A 17,932-nucleotide genomic window follows, 5' to 3' on the forward strand; every position below is an offset into this window, starting at 1 on the left:
TAATTAAGATGGTTATTGTGCAAAGGCTAAGTCAGTTGTGTAGACATGTGGATGGCACCTGCCCCTTTCTTAATGAATAGAGCTCCCCTCCACATGCCAAGGCTGCTGTGACAGTGTTGGTATGTGTTAAACAGAACCCTCCAGCTTGCATCCCCTGTTCCCAGCCCTTACACCATTGTCACCATTTTGTGTTTTTACATTTCCATCAGAACCTTGAACTTTTGTTTTCATTTTGAAAGGGAAATGAGTTTATTGAGAAGGCTGAGAACACAAGTATCACATAACAATTTAGCTCAGTTTCTCCTATACTTTCAGGTGCAATGGAGAAGTCATTTGGGACATAGACTCCTAGGAGTACTTTCTCATCTGGCCTTGTACTAGGCATACACTTTGTCATCTCTTTCCCTTACATGTCTGTTCCTCCTTAATCTGTCCTCAAAACCTATGGCAACTTCATTATGGTGCATGATGTGTTAGAGTAAATGTCCCTTTGTCTATAGCACAGTCTGTAGCACAGGAATGCCCCTGGCCAGAATGTCCTCACTGTAGGCATATTACAGCCTTATTGGTGAGAATGCACATGTTCTTGTTAGAATGTGACAGAGTAGACATCCTCAGACATCAAGTAACAGCACTGGAAACAGCAATCTAAAGTCACTTGAAGTCATACTTAGTGGTCCGTCCTGCTTTACCTGCCCTTATGTGGGTCTTTTTGAGGTGACGTCACTTATCTCTTACCACTTATCTCCCAGATACTTTTGAGGTCTCAGAATCAAGAGATGTATTCTTCAGGTTTTCTGTTGTTGTTGCTAGGGCTTGAGACACAGCACCCCTAAAGTGACAGTAGGAAACCAGAATACACTGCTCCAACATTCACTGCTCTTCGCTATTATGTGCTGGTTATTCTGGGAAACTGCAAGCACCAAGGAACTGTGAAGTGTGCTTTGTTAATAAAAGTTTCCATCTATAAAAATATTAGAATTATTATCCTGTTATTTTAATAGTAGACTAGTATTAGTAGTGTTCTAACAAACATTTCAGGAAGAAGGGGGCTCTGGACAAGCATTACTACCAAAGAGGGTTTTTATCCATTTTGAGCCTTTAGCTGCTGACACATTAGATTGTGAGTCAGTTCTGTGTCCTTTCCAATCAGATTTCATTAGAATTACATACTTTAGTGCAGTAAGAGATTCCTTTTATATATTGCTCACAAATGCTACATTCTTTTTTATAATATGTGTTATAAAAACAAAGGCAGGCTATACTTGTATATGTGGACTAAACATATGGAAATGTTACCCACAAAATGTGGCTCTTATAGTCTGCAGCTTTGTAATGTAGAATTCTCAGGGGCTCCTGTATGGCAAAGACTTTAGCTTGGGAGGTATAGTATAAGACTCAAATTCTAGGCCGGCACTGTGGCTCACTAGGCCAGTCCTCCGCCTGAGGTGCCGGCACTCTGGGTTCTAGTCCCGGTTGGTGTGCGGTTTTGTCCCAGTTGCTCCTCTTCCAGTCCAGCTCTCTGCTGTGGCCCGGGAAGGCAGTGAAGGATGGCCCAAGTGCTTGGGCCCTGCACCTGCATGGGAGACCAGGAGGAAGCACCTGGCTCCTGGCTTTGGATCAGTGCAGTGCGCCAGCCATAGCGGCCATTTGGGGGGTGAACCAACGGAAGGAAGACCTTTCTCTCTCTCTCTCTCTCTCTCTCTCACTAACTCTGCCTGTCCAAAAAAAAAAAACAAAAGATTTTGTGCTTAACTTCTTGGAGGAGGTCTACTATGGGCCTGTGTTTCAAAAGTCAAAGTATATCATACAGAATTCAATGGATATGCTTTGAATTAGCCTCCAGCACTTCACTTTAGCCATGGACACACTCATTGTGTTTCCTTTAGAAAGAAGGTAAATATCAAGACTTTACTGCTTGCAAAGTTTTGTCTTACCCTATTAATGTTCATGGTGATTTATGGAGCGATTCTGCAGAAAGTTCTATGAGTGTTTATAGGGAATGAGTTGTGTAGTTTTATATGTACACATACACACACTCAGAACATTCCTTTAGCTCTTTTTCTCACGACTCAAGACTACTACGGTTAAATGATCTGATTATGGACTCAGTCAATAAATGTAACTCATTTTTACTGGATGCTGTTTTGATGTCATAGCCATGATTTTCTATTAATTTTAATTTTCCCATTCTACTGTACTTTTATGTTTGATCAAGAATAAGCCTAATGACTGAAAGGATATACTGGATTTGGAGACTCGACCAAGACAGCACTGTGATCATCTCGGAGTGTGAGGCAGCTACATGTAGCCTGTGAGCAGTACATGATGAGAAAGATGTAGAGGCACCCTGTGATGAGCTCCTTGTATGCATGTCAGTGTCTGCTACTTTAGATCCACTCATGTGTGAGCTCTGCTGAGAGGGAAATACTCTGTAGTCAACTGGAACTCATTCAGCCAAAACCTTGATTTTGCATTCCTACTATCTATTGACTGGACTTCCATGTGCATATTTTGAGCTTAATTATGCCTCTATTATCTCATTTCAGATAGTGAAAACTAGATAAAGAGAGTAGAGATTATGATCAATGATCATTGTTACTAAGCAGCCAAAATATGATTTAAACTAAGATCTGGGGCAGGCGTTTGGCCTGGTGGTTAAGATGGTACCTGGGACACCTAAATCCCATGCTAGAGTGTCTAAGTTTGCATCTTACTTCACTCCAAATTCCAGCTTTCTGCTGATGCACAGCTGTCATTGATTTCTCACCGCCCCATTTGGAGACTTGAATTGAGTTCATGGCTCTGAGATACAGCCTGGTCCATCCCTGGCCATTATAGTCATTTGAAGAGTGAACCACCCAATGGGACTCCCTCCCTCTCTCTATCTGAAGCTCTCTGTCCCTCAAGTAGATTAATATAATTTTAAAAATACAAAAATTAAGGTCTGTTTAGCTTTCTAAAAATATGTATTTATTTATTTTTCAGTCAGTTACACAGAGAGAGCGAGACACAGAGATCTTCTATCCACTGGTTCATTCACCACATAGTCACAACGGCTAGAGCTGGGCCAGTCCAAAGCATGGAGCCAGGAGCTTCTTTCAAGTTTCCCACGTGGGTGCTTGGGCTGCCCTCTACTGCACTCTGAGGTACGTTAGCAGGGAGCTGGATCAGAAGTGGGGCAGGTGGCAGCTTAACCTGCTATGCCACAATGCCATCTGTTTAATTTTTAAACTTGAGTTGTTTGGGGACCATAGGTAAGTCTTAAAAGCACCCAAAGTGTTAATTTTAAAAAGCTGTGGATGTAGTTGAAAAGCTGGAAATTAGAAGACTAAGCACATTGATCTATATAAGATCAGCAGCTGCAAAGGATGATAGGCTGAATAAACCATCAACTTCTCTTGACTCTTGTTAAAATTTTTAGCTGGAGGGGTCTGTGCTGTGGCACAGTGGGTTAATGCCCTGGCCTGAAGTGCCAGCATCCCATATGGGTGCTGGTTCGAGACCTGGCTGTTCCACTTCCAATCCAGCTTTCTGCTATGGCCTGGGAAAGCAGTAGAAGATGGCCCAAGTCTTTGGGCCCCTTCACCTGTGTAGGAGACCTGGAAGAAGCTCCTATCTCCTGGCTTGGGATTGGCACAGCTCTGGCCATTGTTGCTAACTGGGGGAATGAACCATCAGATGGAAGATCTCTCTCTCTCTCTCTCTCTCTCTCTCTCTCTCTGCCTTTCTCTCTGCCTCTTCTCTCTCTCTGTAACTCTGACTTGCAAATAAATAAATCTTTAAAAAAAATTTAGCTGGAAGGACAATTGACACCTTTTTTAAAAATTTGAGATAGGGAGATAAGAGAAACAGAAACAGAGAAGTCTCCCACCTTCCAGCCCAACTTACATATAAATTTCTGCAGTGCACAGGCCAAGGACAGGAAACACAGTTCTTCTCTTCCATGTAAGTGGCAGAGACAGAATTAAATGAGTCCTAACTTGGTGTCTCCTGGGATGCACAGTAGCAGGAAGCTGGAGGTGGGAGCCAAGCCAGGATTTGAACCTAGGTAGCCTAATATGGGACAAGGGCATCTTAAACCTATATCTTAATCACTAGAGCAATCACTAGATCAAATGCTCAAACTAGATCCACAATCTCAGGAGGCCAGAAGTATCATTTATGGTTTATATTCTTATGACAGTGAAGAGAATCAGGATGCAGGGAACTGTAAAATCCAAAAATAACAAGGATGATCTCTGTAGAGAGATGTCAGAGTCATATTGTAAATCCTGTGCCAGAGAGAACCAAATCACTCCTCCCTCTGTAACTCTGGAGGCCTCTTAGTCAAAGTCAGTTTCTCCCAATGGGAGCTTCTAGTCAGGTTTGCTCTTGCCCATATTATCCAACAGCTCAGTGATCCTGCTAAAGTGCTTTGTTGTGGGACATTCTCTTTGATACTTCCCTCTCTGAATTAAAAAATGACAAGGCAATGGACACCTTATGTATTACTCATTTACAAAGAGACCTGAGGTGTATAAGGCAGGGGACCTTGATATCAGGCAGTCAGAAAGGCTCATTTACAAATTAGGGATCGATGTAAATATTGAGGTCTATTGGATTTAAAAAAAAAAAGAAAATTTATTTGAATGTCAGTTACAGAGAGAGGGAGAGACAGAGATCTTCTATATGCTGGTTGACTCCCCAGATGGGTGCAATGGCCAGTGGTGAGTCAGGCTGAAGTCAGGAGCAAGGAGCTTCTATTGGGTCTTCCACATGGGTGGCAGGGGCTCAAGCACCTGGGCATCTTCTGCTGCTTTTCCTAGGCCATTAGTAGAGAGCTGGATCAGAAGTGGAGCAGCTGGGACACAAAATGGCACCCATAAGTGATGTCAGCATAGCAGGCAGCAGTGCTATCTGCTACCCCACAACACCAGACCCAAAGATACTGCTTTTGGATGGAGATTCTTCTGGGCATTTTATTCCCTGTCTGCCCCACCCTTTATTCTCTTACACATATGTTCCAGGTAGATTATGTTTAGAAGATAATCCTACTATAATTTATTTCTAGTAAGGATTGTTTATCAAGATTAATAAATTGTAATGGTTTTAAGAACTTTGGATTACGTGCAACTGAAAGACCATGTTATAAAGAATTGGGTACTATTTTAAACACTTGGCATGTGCTAAGAATTAATAAAGTAACCTAACATGCAATGATGAAATTAAGAATCCAGCGAAGATGAAAGTCTGGGTAAACCTAAAAATGCATGTAGAGGACGGGCATTTGGAATAGCAGTTAAGATGCCAGTTACGATATCTGCTTTCCACATTGGAGGGTCTGAGTTCAGATTCAGACTCTGACTCCTGATTCCAGTTTATAGCCAGTATGGGCCTTGAAAGGCAGCTCAAGAATTTGGGACCTTGCTGTCCATGTGCGAGATCTGGATTGAGTTCCCAGCACAGAGCTCTGGCCAAATACAGCCCTGACTGTTCCAGCATTTAGTAAGTGAATGAAGAGATGCGAGCTCTTTCTTTTTCTTTCATTCTTCCCCAGCCCCATCCCTTTGCCTATCAAACATGCCTGTAGAAATTCATGGTGTAATCAGTCCTTGGATTGATAGAAATTCTCCTGAAGAGATGCTTACATATTGATTTAAAAATGTATAACTGTACTTATATAAATGATCATACTTAAAATTTCCCCTGTATTATCACTGTAGTTTTACATCATTCAAAACCTTTTTAGCATAGTGATTTTTTTTCAGTGTGAAGCAAAAGTATTCCCAAACTATTCCTTAGGTTTCCATTCACCTCTTTTCAAATGAATCCCAGTCTTCACTTCATTTCTCTTAAAAGTAGCATTTCCAACTAAGGTACAGAAAAGGGAAATTTTTCTTAGAATTGCGTATTTTATTTGAGAGGCAGAGGGACAGAAACAGAGCGATCTTTCATCACTTGTTCACTCCTCAAATGACCGCAATACCCAGGACTGGACAAAGTAGAAGTTCATCTGGATCTCCCATGTGGGTAGCAGGTCCCAAACACCTGGGGCATCAACTGATGCTCACCCAGGTGAGTGAGCAGGAAGCTGGATCAGAAGCAAAGCAGGGATGGTGCTGTGGCATAGTGGATGAAGTTGCTGATTGCGGTGCCGCCATCCTGTATGGGAACTGGTTCAAATCCTAGCTGCTCCTTCCAATCCAGCTTTCTTCTATGGCCTAAAAAGGCAATAGAGGATGGCCCAAGTCCTTGGGCCCCTGTGCCTGTGTGGGAGACCTGGAGGAGGCTCCTGGCTCCTGGCTTCAGATCAGCACAGCTCCAGCCGTTGCAGCCATTTGGGGAGTGAACCAGTGGATGGAAGACCTCTCTCTCTCTGCCTCTACCTGTGTCTCTGCCTCTCAAGTAAATAAATAAATATTAAAAAACTAATCAGGACTTAAACTGGCAGCCAGATATATAACTGAATGGTTAAAAAGTTAAAAGCTGTTCCCGCTCCCCCTGCCCTCCTCTGGTGAACTTTCCCGACCTCATTAGACTTGCTCTGTATAGCCATTCTCTTTAAAGTTAGTTAGTCAGTGAATTACCCCAATGTAGACGTAACCTTAGTTTCACCTAAGTAAGATAGAAGGAGTCACTGTTTAGAAATTAACAAACCTTCACAAGAAATCTATTCGCTCCTGGAACCCTGACCCCACCATATGTCCCTTATCGCCATTCGGCTGCATTCCTAGGTATCATTGAGGCAGTTCCTGTAACCTTGTTGTGTGGCCCTCCCTTTTGGTAATAGGAGGCTTTTTGATCCTCCCTGTATAGGCCATATGGTTCTCTGATGTCTAATCAAGCCCTTACTCGATATCCTGTACTCCCTGTATTCATAAATCAACTGATTGTAAAATCACTTAACTTGTATCAATTGTTTACTCTGTACCGACTGTTTGATCTATGCAATGATTGATTTTCTTTGTTTAAACGTGTATAAAAACCCCGACTCTCTACTTCTCGGGGCCACCTGTTCTCTTACACTCAGGGGCCCCAACATGTTGGATCATCAATAAACCTTACCCTTTGCTAATTTCATGAGAGAAAGCCTCTTGGAGTCATTCTTGGGGTGATGGACGCTTTTTCAACTCTAACATAACCTGCTGTACCACAGTGCCAGCCCAAAAGTAAAGTCTTGAAAGGAGTCACTCATAGTTGATCTACATTAGTATAGGCACTGTGGCCTAACAGGTGGGGCCACCACCTGTGGTGCCGGCATCTCATATGGGCACTGGTTCAAGACCTGGCTACTCCACTTCTGATCCAGCTATGGCCTGAGAAAGTGGTAGAAGATGGCCCAAATTCTTGGGCCCCTGCACCCACATGGGAGACCCAGAGGAAACTCCTGGCTCCTGGCTTCGGATCAGCTCAGCTCCAGCTGTTGTGGCCAATTGGGGAGTAAACCAGTGGGTGGAGGACCTTTCTCTCTCTCTCTCTGCCTCTCCTTCTCTCTGTGTAACTCTGACTTTCAAGTAAAATAAATCTTTAAAAAAAAGTTCTGTTCACAGGCATTTGTGTGTGTATATGTATATATACATATATATTTTATATATACATTTATATATTTATATATACATATAAATGTATACCAAAATGGATTATATATTAAAAATAAAACATTTGGAAAGGGACTATTTTAAATCAAAGTCGTAGTATAATAAGTTTGTGTCCTTATTACATAAATATTTGTATGTGGTTTATAATTCTTGATATGTTAAAAAGGCTTCAAGGATTTAGAAAGAATAATGTTTAATAATGTGTGATTGATATAATTACTGAACATTGATGGTAGTAAAGTTAGATATAAATTTCAGATTTTTTTCCAGTGTCATTATTCTGTCTTATTACATTTTATTCGTATTTCCAGATGCAAAAGCAACATTTTTGGTATAATCTTTTTACAGTATTAGTTCTCTCTTTTATAAAACTTTTTGGTTAAGTTGATCAAATTTAGGCATTTTGAGAAAAAAGAATCTTAGAAGGCCTAGGATCTGAAAAGTGAAAATCAGCAATTCAGATCAATAGAGGTTACCTGTAAATATCCTCACATAATACCTCAATAAGTTAGAAATTAGCATCAGGAAAACTCTTCTAAAGACGTTCCTTGGCTAGGTAGTCTAAAAGTCTAAAACTCTTAAACTGAATCATAACTTACATTATTTAGGAGAAAATGATTTTTAAAAGTCACTGGTCTTGGCTGGCGCCATGGCTCAATAGGCTAATCCTCCACCTTGTGGCGTCGGCACACTGGGTTCTAGTCCCGGTCAGGGTGCCGGATTCTGTCCCGGTTGTCCCTCTTCCAGGCCAGCTCTCTGCTATGGCCCAGGAGTGCAGTGGAGGATGACCCAAGTCCTTGGGCCCTGCACCCCATAAGAGACCAGGATAAGCACCTGGCTCCTGCCTTCGGATCAGCACCGTGCGCCAGCCGCAGCGTGCTGGCCGCGGTGGCCATTAAAGGGTGAACCAACGGCAAAGGAAGACCTTTCTCTCTGTCTCTCTCTCTCACTGTCCACTCTGCCTGTCAAAAAAAAAAAAAGTCACTGGTCTTAAAGCTGTCAATGTCAGAGTCCATGTTGGACTGAATGAAGGGCATCTCTCACTGGTGCTCTTTATAAGGCATAGTTGGCGACACCAGTTTGTTTTTAGCTTCCATCATGGCAGTTTGTTAACAGAAAGCCATCTGGTGAGTCAGCAACCACAACTGTCACCTTTCCTGTGGGTGCTGTGTGAGCGTCTGGGTGACGTCCTCAATCATACCCAAGTGGGCTGACTGGGCCCTAGGTCCAGGGGTCTTAGTTCTGTTCCTCTGTAGCCCAGAGTTTGATGTGTAGGGCAGTGCTGCCTGGCTGGTTGCACCTCTGGGCCACGTCTGGCCAGCCAACATGGCAGTATATGGCGAGGATTTGTCTAGGGCAGCCTTCACCTTTGTCCCACCTGTCACTGGGCAGATGGTTTCCTTGACAAACAGTGACATGGACAAAGGTGTCATTGAAGGAGGTGAAGAAGTGACAGATACCAAAGATACTCTCTCTTTCAGAAACCTGGTATCCAGGCTAATGACCTGTTCTTATCCTTCTCTTTGTGAGGTGTTACTTCTGTGTGTCTTCTTCAGACTCTACCACTGAAATGAGAGGGCAAGGCCAAGACACCAGTTTTTACAAAGAGGAGTTCACTTGGGTGGCCAGCATAGGAGGTAAGGGCTCTTGCTCTAAACCACCTGTTTCCTTGTTGCTCAGGGAGGGCTTTGCCATAGGCACAGAACAGCAGCTGGGGGAAATTCAGGAGGAGTCTTGGGCTTTCAGGAATGGCCTTGTATGTTTCTTCTGTGCACTGGAAGATTCTCAGGTGATCTGGTCTTGTGATCAGTAATAGCATATCTTTGCATTGTTACACTTGGACACATCTGTCCTAGGAGATATTTTTCATGTACTCTATAGAATACTATACAGCAGTCAAAAACAATGAAACCCAGTCATTTGCAACAAGATGGAGGAATTTGGAAAACATCATGCTGAGTGAATTAAGCCAGTCCCAAAGGGACAAATATCATATGTTCTCCCTGATTGGCGACAACTAACTGAGCACCAAAGGGGAAACTTGTTGAAGTGAAATGGACACTATGAGAAACAGTGACTTGATCAGCTCTTGTCCTGATGGTTGATGTACAATGTAATAGTTTATCCATTTTAGTATTTTTTTTGTTCTAGTACCATTGGTTGAACTCTGTAATTAACACACAATTATTCTTAGGTGTTTAAATTTTAACTGAAAAGTGATCCCTGTTAGGAATTTGGAAAACATTATGCTTAGTGTAATAAGCCAATCCCAAAGGGACAAATACTACTTGTTCTCCTTGATAGGTGACAACTAACTGAGCACCAAAAAGGAAACCTGTGAAAGTGAAATGAACATTATGAGAAACGGTGACTTGATCAGCCCTCACCCTGACTGTTGATGAGCAGCTTAATATGTTATCCCTCTTAGTATTTTTTTGTTTGTTCTACTTAATACTTTTGGTTGAATACTGTAATCAATACATAATTCTTCTTAAGTGCTGAAACTTAACTGAAAAGTGATCGCTGTTAAATATAAGAGTGGGAATAAGAGAGGGAAGAGATGTGCAATTTGGGACATGCTCAAGCTGACTTACCTCAAACGGTAGAGGTAGAAACATACCAGGGGATTTGAATTCAATCCCATCAAGGTGGCATGTACCAATGCCATCTCACTAGTCCCAGTGATCAATTTCTGTTCACAATTGATCGTAATGAAAGGACTAAGAACCAAAGGGATCACATAAACAAGAATAGTGTCTGCAAATACTAGCTGATAGAATAAAAAAGGGAGAGAATGATCCAACATGGGAAGTGAGATACACAGCAGACCCATAGAATGGCAAATGTCCTAACAGCACTCTGGCCTCATAATCAGCCCTTAAGGCATGCGGATCCGGCTGAAAAGCCCATGAGAGTATTTCAGGCATGGAAAGCCAAGACACTCTGGGAGGAAAAAAAATAAATAAATAAACCTAAATGAAAGATCTCCGCGAGTGAGATCCCAGTGGAAAGAACAGGTCATCAAAGAAGGAGGTAGCTTTCTCTGAAGGGAGGAGAGAACTTCCACTTTGACCATGGCCTTGTCTAAATATGATCAGAGTCAGTGAATTCAGGGGGCTTCCATAGCCTTGGCAGCTCATGACAAGAGCCTAGGGTGATTACTGATGCCATAAACAAGAGTGTCAATTTGTTAAGTCAATAACAGGAGTCACTGTGCACTTATTCCTCATGTAGGATCTTTGTCCTTAGTGTGCTGTACATTGAGATTTAATACTATAACTAGTACTCAAACAGTATTTTTCACTTTATGTTTCTGTGTGGGAGCAAACTGTTGAAATCTTTACTTAATGTATGCTAAACTGATCTTCTGTATATAAAGAGAATCAAAAATGGATCTTGATGTGAATGGAAGGGGAGAGGGAGTGGGAAAGGGGAGGGTTGCAGGTTGGAGGGACGTTATGGGGGGAAAGCCATTGTAATCCATAAGCTGTACTTTGGAAATTTATATTCATTAAATAAAAGTTAAAAAAAAAAAAGAAAGAAGCAGCAATTGTCCTCTCAAAAAACAATTTGCATGTGGTTGGTGATATATAACAAAGTTGAAGAAATTGGTTTCTTTTTTCTGGCAGGGCAAGGGTAGGAACCCTTATGAGGAAACCATTTTTTTTTTCCTTTTAAAGATTTTATTTATTTGAAAGGTGAAGTTATGGGGTATAGTTGGTGGGGTGGGAGACAGAGATATTTCTTTGGCTGGCTCACTTCCCAAATGGCCACAGTGGTTGGGCTGGGTCAGTCCAAAGCCAGGAGCCAGGAGCCTCTTCCACATTTCCCATGTGGGTGCAGGGGCCCAAGTATTTGGGGCATTATGCAGGGAGCTTGATCAGATGTAGAGCAGCCAGGATTTGAACCGGCACCCATATGGGATGCCAGTGCTGCAGTTGGCAGCTTTACCCACTATGCCACAATGCTGGCTTCACCTTTCGTATTTTGGATGAGCCTCTTACAATATTACTTTGTTAATTATTTTTTAATTTATTGATTTTTATGGATCTTTTTAGTGTTTTCCTTGTGCCAGAATCTTTTGAGGCTTGTCCAACTGAACCAGAGATTGACATTCTCTCTCCAACCTGTGAGAGGCCTTTATATAAACAGGTAAATAAAGAGGAAAATGTTCCTGGCAATAAGCACTGCGGGTTCTTGAATAAGGGTAAAGGGACAAGTAGCACTGGCTAAAGACATGCCTTTAAGCAGCCACTTCTGCAAATTTAACTGATATGTTGCCATTTATGTAGATTGGGAGAAGAGTAAGCCAGGGAGAACTTTTTTTTTTTTTAGATTTACTTATTTTGAAAGAATTTAAGGATCCTAGAGGGTGTTGGGGCAGAGGTTTCTAAAAGGCTGATTGTTAGGTAAGGAATCTTGAAGGTGGGCTGATGCTGTCATGGAGCTGATTTCTCTTTTCTAGAAGTTCTCATGGAAGATTGTGGCCATAGCTTTTTCTCTTTATGGATCTCAGTCATCTATTTTTGTTTGTTTCAGTTGATGGGCTTTTCTGTTTTGATCTTTGTGATATAGATGGATCTTTTTTTTTTTTTTTTTTGACAGGCAGAGTGGACAGTGAGAGAGAGAGACAGAGAGAAAGGTCTTCCTTTGCTGTTGGTTCACCCTCCAATGGCCGCTGCGGCTGGCATGTGGCAGCCGGTGCACCGCGCTGATCTGAAGCCAAGAGCCAGGTGCTTCTCCTGGTCTCCCATGGGGCGCAGGGCCCAAGAACTTGGGCCATTCTCCACTGCACTCCTGGGCCATAGCAGAGAGCTGGCCTGGAAGAGGAGCAACTGGGACTAGAACCCGGTGTGCCAGCGCCGCAGGCGGAGGATTAGCCTATTGAGCCGCAGCGCCGGCCTCTTTCCTTTTTTTTTTTTTTTTTTTTTTTAACATATGGATCTTTGTATAATCTTTTTTGTCTGAAGAGATGTTCCTCAGGATTTAACTTAATTAGCAGTTTTGTGACATCTGTTGATCCTTGGGAAATGTCACTGTACAGATGTTTCCCAAAATTAACCCTACATAGGTAACTTTGAGTAACTTATCCTATGTGAAGCAAGTAGAAAAACAAGTTGTTTTTACCTTTTGAAGCTCTCAGAATTTTCCTCTCTCTCTTTGCTTCCCTAATTAAGCTGCAGCTGTCTCTTGCCTCAACCTGATGCCCTGATCCTGTCTCATGCAGTTTCGTTCCTGTACTTTCATTGGTATAGTATTAGAGTCACAAATGCAAATAATGAAATAAAGCCTTCAGATAACCAGAATGACCAAGCAAAAGTGACAACCAAGCCCCAAATTATTGTTTATTCATGGAATCCTTCTTTGGCAGAGTTTTGAAGTGCTGATACTGACCGACTCTCCTTTTCCCTCTAAGCTCTTTAAAGTTCCCTAAAGTCTCATTATTTGCAAAATCATAAAAAATAGGATGATACAAATACATTAACAGAAGTTAAATTTCCATCAATAAATTTGTGGAAAATATGCATTTTTTAAAAAAATTTTATTTAAGTTATACAAATTTCATATATTTCATATATACAGATTTAAGGACATAGTGACACTTTCCTCCTCTACCCTCCCTTTCAATTTGCATTTTTTGAAGAAATTTTTGAAGCCCTCGCATATATTATGTCACTTATTATTTAAAAAATTATTCATCTTTGAAATATCAAAGTATTATTCCTTCTTAACTCCTTAGGTGACTACAACAAAATCTATTTTTTGAAAGATTTATTTATTTTATTTGAAAGGCAGAATTACAGAAGGAGAAGGAGAGAGAGAGATCTTCCATCAACTGGTTCACTCCCCAGATGGCCGCAATAGCAGGAGTTGGGCCAGACCAAATTCATCTTCCTCATCCTTCCCAGGTGGATTAGCAGGAAGCTGGATCAGAAACAGAGCAGCCTGGAATTGAACTGGTGCCCATATAGGATGCTGGTTTCTCAGGTGGCAATTTAACCCACCACACTACAGTGCCAGCCCCTACAGTAAAATCTTCCAGTTTGTATTTCATATATGAAATTATAATTTAGCACAATACCAAAATCATACTGTTGAGAGTGAAGTTCATCATACTGAATTTATTTTTAAATGGTTTTAAATGAGTGTGTTTCTTTTTAAAAAAATGTTTATTTTAATATAATTGAAAGGCAGAATGACAGATTTTCCAACTTCTTCTTCAGTCCACGAATGACTGTAACTGCTTCTGCTGGGCCAGGCCAGAGATAGAAGCCTGGAATTCCATCTGGGTTTTGGCAGTGGGTGTCAGGGTCAGGTCACAGACATTTGAGGCAACATCTGCTGCCTCTAAAGGTGCATCAGCACAAACCTATATCAGAAGCAGAGCAGCTAGAACTTTGAGCCAGCATTCCAAAATGGCCTAGTTTTGCTCGGACCTCTGCACTGACTTGGGAGACCTGGATGAAACTCCTGGCTCCTGGCTTTAGCCTGGCCTAGCGCCAGGTGTTGCAGCCATTTGGGGAGTGAACCAGCAGATGGAGGACCCCTCTGTCTCTCTGTCTCTCCCTCTCTCTCTCTAACTCTGACTTTCAAATAAATAAAAAATAAACCTTAAAAATTTTAAAACCTCTTAATTATAAAAACCCTCCCCACATTAGGTATAGAAGGAATATATATGACAGACCAGGTGTCCCAAATGGTAGCTTTATCTGCGGTGCCACATTTCCCACCATATATTCTTTTAGAGTCAAAAAATATATCTCCCTTTGGCTTCCATTAGATTCCATTCTAATTGCTTCTCAGGCTTTTGGCTAAGATAAGTGTAGATTCCATTCTAGTGATGGGTTATGAATGGCTGACCTGGTAAGGAAATTGATCAGAAAGTTAGGAATAAAATTGCCTGCCACATGTATTTCATTGAAGTACATAAATAATATGATGTGTGTTAATTTTGAATATTTTATTTGTAATAGAAAATAAGGCCTGTGAGTACATTAAAAGTAATTATTAACATCAATCAGAATATTTGAATTTCAGTCTTAGAATCTGATTATTCATTCTCAATGTTTCTGACAAGTCGCTCTTCATGAATGCAGTGATTCTCAGCTAGGACGGGGTTGCACTACCTCAGGGACATTGAAAGTCTGGGAGGGCCTTTTCAGTTATGGTAGTGTCTGGGGAGCACTCCTGGCACCAAATGCTCATTATTAGTGCTCAAGGCAGTCCTCGCTGCCTGAGTTTCCTTTTGCTGGCCACAGTTCTTCACAGATTCCATGGGAGAATCTGCTTGCTTTTGGGAGTTGCTGGAAGATGCCTGCATTCCTTGACTGGAGGCTTTCTCCACCATCTCATTGTCCTTCTGCAGTCCACTGTTCCTCTGACCACAGCTAGCAAAGCTTCTTCACTTGTAAAGACTTCGTGTACTGAGAATGGTCTCACCTACTTTATCTGGGTTAATTTTCTTACCCTAAGAACTTAGACACAATCGCACTTGCAGTCTGTTTTGCCACGTAAGCTAACACATTCACAGGTTCAGGAGATATGGACATCTTTGGGAGGAGGGCTGTTACAGGATGGCCTAGATATATGAACAGAAAGGTGAGGGGGCAAAATCTGAGGCAACTGTTCCTCATTACTTCCAGGCTGATAAATTTGTGTTAAGTCCAGGGTAGTTATTTTGTACAAGAATTGTCTAAATTTCAACTAGATCTGTATGATGTTGTACATTTGACTTCAAATGGAATCGTTTTGGGGCTGGCTTTGAGGCACAGTGGTTAAGCTACTACTTGCAGTGCCGACATCCCATATTGGAGTGCTGATTTATGTCCCCTCTATAATTCTGGTCCTAGTTTGGAAAATGGCCAAAGTGTTGGACCTATGCCACATATGTGGGAGACCTGGATGGAGTGCCTGGCTTTGGCCTAGCCTAGAACATTCTGTTGTGGCCATCTCTGTTCCATTTTTAATTTTTTGTAAGATTTACTTATTTATTTGAGAGGTAGAATTATTGAGACTAGGTCTTCCATTTGCTGGCTCACTCTCCAGTTGGCCACAATGGCCAGAACTGGGTTAATCCAAAACCAGGAGTCAGGAACTTCTTCCATGTCTCCCACGCAGGTGCAAGGGCCCAAGTATTTGGCCATCCTTCACTGTTTTCCCAGGCCATTAACAGGGGGCTGGATCTGAGGTGGAGCAGCTGGTACATGAACTAATGTCCATATGGGATACTGGCGCTGCAGGCCGAGACTTAGCCTTCAGCTTCGTGCTGCTGGACGGCGCCCGCGGAGGCCTGCCCTGGGCCTTCACCACCTGCGTGAGCAGCTACCTGCCCAATACGGTGACTGAGACGCTGCGCGACAGCGGCGCGTGGGGGCTGCTGCTGCGCCGCGTGGGCAACATGCTCATGCACCTGCTGGCGCGCTGCGCGCTCTACCTGCTGGTGGCCCCGAGCTGCGCCTACCAGGTGTGTGGGCCGCCTCTCTAGGAGCTCTGCGCCTGTCGCCCAGGCCCGGCCCTCCTGCACCATGCGCTTGTGGGACCCAGGCGGGCCCCGCGGCCACGCGATGGGTTCGGAACAGCAGCGGTGGCGAGGCCTGGGCGCCCCTGGGCTCGCCGGCCCGAAGTTCGGGGCGTGGGCGTGTCCCGGGCCTGCGCGGTGACGCCTGCGGAGTGTTCGGAGACCACGCGTTCCAGGGCTTCCACGGGAGTGGACTAAGCGGGAGCCCGGCCACTCCGCCGCCCGGTGGTCACCACGTCCGAAGGCTCAAGTGTTCGCGGAGACCAAGTGCTTCCTCTACTACCTGGGCGATGGCGAGCGGCTGCGCGCATCTTTCCCACTGAGCTCCCTGTGGCTCAGCCTGGCGGGCGCCCGAAGGCTGTTGGAGGCCATCTTCTTGGGCTGGACGCCGAGGCCCAGGGGTAGCCGCAGGCCGCGGCCCCTGTTCCGGAAGCTGCTTGTGAACCACACGCGGTGCCCCCAAGGCTCACTCCTCCGGACGCACTGCCCGCTGCGGGGGCCGGCCACACAGGTGCGGTCCCCAAGGCCGGCCGCTGACCCCCAGGAGGACACGGGTTCCTGGCGCCTGGCGCCTGGTGCGGCTCCTGCAGCAGCACAGCAGCCCGTGGCAGGTGCACGAGTTCCTGCCGGCCTGTCTCCAGGCCACAACAAGCTTCCCTCCCGAGAATACAAAGAGGTTCATCTCGCTGGGGAAGCACTCCAAACTCTCCCTGCGGAGCTGACCTGGTAGGTGAGGGTGCAGGACTACACCTGGCTGTGCGAGAGCCCAGGTGAGCGGGCGTTGGCCAGCGCCAAGCTGGGAGCTGAGGGGTGGTGAGTAAGGCTGCCCGTGCCCCCTGGACTGGAAGGTCCCCTGCTGATGGGTGGGGTGGGGGATGTCCGGTCATGTGCTGGGCAGGGGAGAGGAACAAGGTTAGACTTCCTGTGAGTGCTGCCCAGGAGGAGGGAATGGGGCTCCTGCCCTGGCTCCCTGGGTGGCTGAGCCAGCGCCCCCATCATGTTTCCCATTTGAGCTCCAGGGACTGTGGCAGTGTCTTGCCAGCTCAGGCCCCCTTCCCGGACTCCCTCCTGGATAGGTGGGGCTTGAGTCAGATGGCCGCCTCCCTAGGGCCCCGATAGGGAGGGCTTGTTGGGGTGGATGCCCTGCCAGGCTCCCCAAGAAACCGGGCCAGTGATGGAGATATGCAGTGACCGCTCTGTCCTTGTGTTGTGGAAATGCCCCCACAGCGGGAGGCGTGACATCAGCCCCAGGCACCCCCAGCACTGCTCTGTGCACCCACCCAGACATTGTGTGCTCAGGCAGTGGCCACTCTACCGCCTTCGCGGAGGGAGCAGAGATGCTGGGGTTGGGGATCTGCCTTCTGCCGGGCCAGCTGGCCTCCTGCTGCATGGGGCAGGATGGGCTGGCTTTCCCAGTGTGGGCTGTGCATGGGAGAGGTGGTGCGGCTGGTGCTGGGCTGTTTCTGGTCCCTCTTGCTGCAGCTGCGAGGACCCTGTCTCCCTTGCTCTGCCTGCGGCGTTGGCCCAATGGCCTCACCCAGGCCGCTGTGTGCTGCCTGCCGATTCCTCCCCTCCCTGAGGGCTGGCCCTGTGTTCTTGTGTGTGGCTCTTTGTCTGGCTCAGCCTCTGTCACCCCTCCCCCATTGCCCTTTGACCTTCAGAGTGACTGAGTTCTGTTGTCCCAATGGGGTCCTCTCTCGAGCCTTTGTTTTGAATTTCAGTGATTTCTGTTTATCTTCTTCCTAATGCCTTTTTTCAGTCTTTCCTGTCATTCTATAAACTTCTGATGTGGATGTGTGGCTATGCATTAGCCTCTAAGTACTGATTGGCTGCA

General features: G+C 44.6%; 1 long non-coding RNA gene across 14 annotated transcripts in view; it reads left to right on the forward strand.

Moving 5' to 3' along the window:
* LOC103346222 (uncharacterized) overlaps nt 1-16,755 on the forward strand; it is a 78,836-nt gene extending 62,081 nt beyond the window's left edge. For 7 of the 14 annotated variants that reach the window (XR_011381299.1, XR_011381298.1, XR_011381293.1 and 4 more), the window contains 3 exons: nt 9,111-9,217; nt 11,639-11,732; nt 12,758-12,906. This is a non-coding gene — a long non-coding RNA (uncharacterized lncRNA). The other 7 variants (XR_011381297.1, XR_007913332.2, XR_007913329.2 and 4 more) reach the window with 4 other exon arrangements.
* Nucleotides 16,756-17,932: the final 1,177 nt, after the last annotated feature.

This window comes from Oryctolagus cuniculus, chromosome 13, assembly GCF_964237555.1.
Source record: "Oryctolagus cuniculus chromosome 13, mOryCun1.1, whole genome shotgun sequence".
Lineage (NCBI taxonomy): Eukaryota > Metazoa > Chordata > Mammalia > Lagomorpha > Leporidae > Oryctolagus > Oryctolagus cuniculus.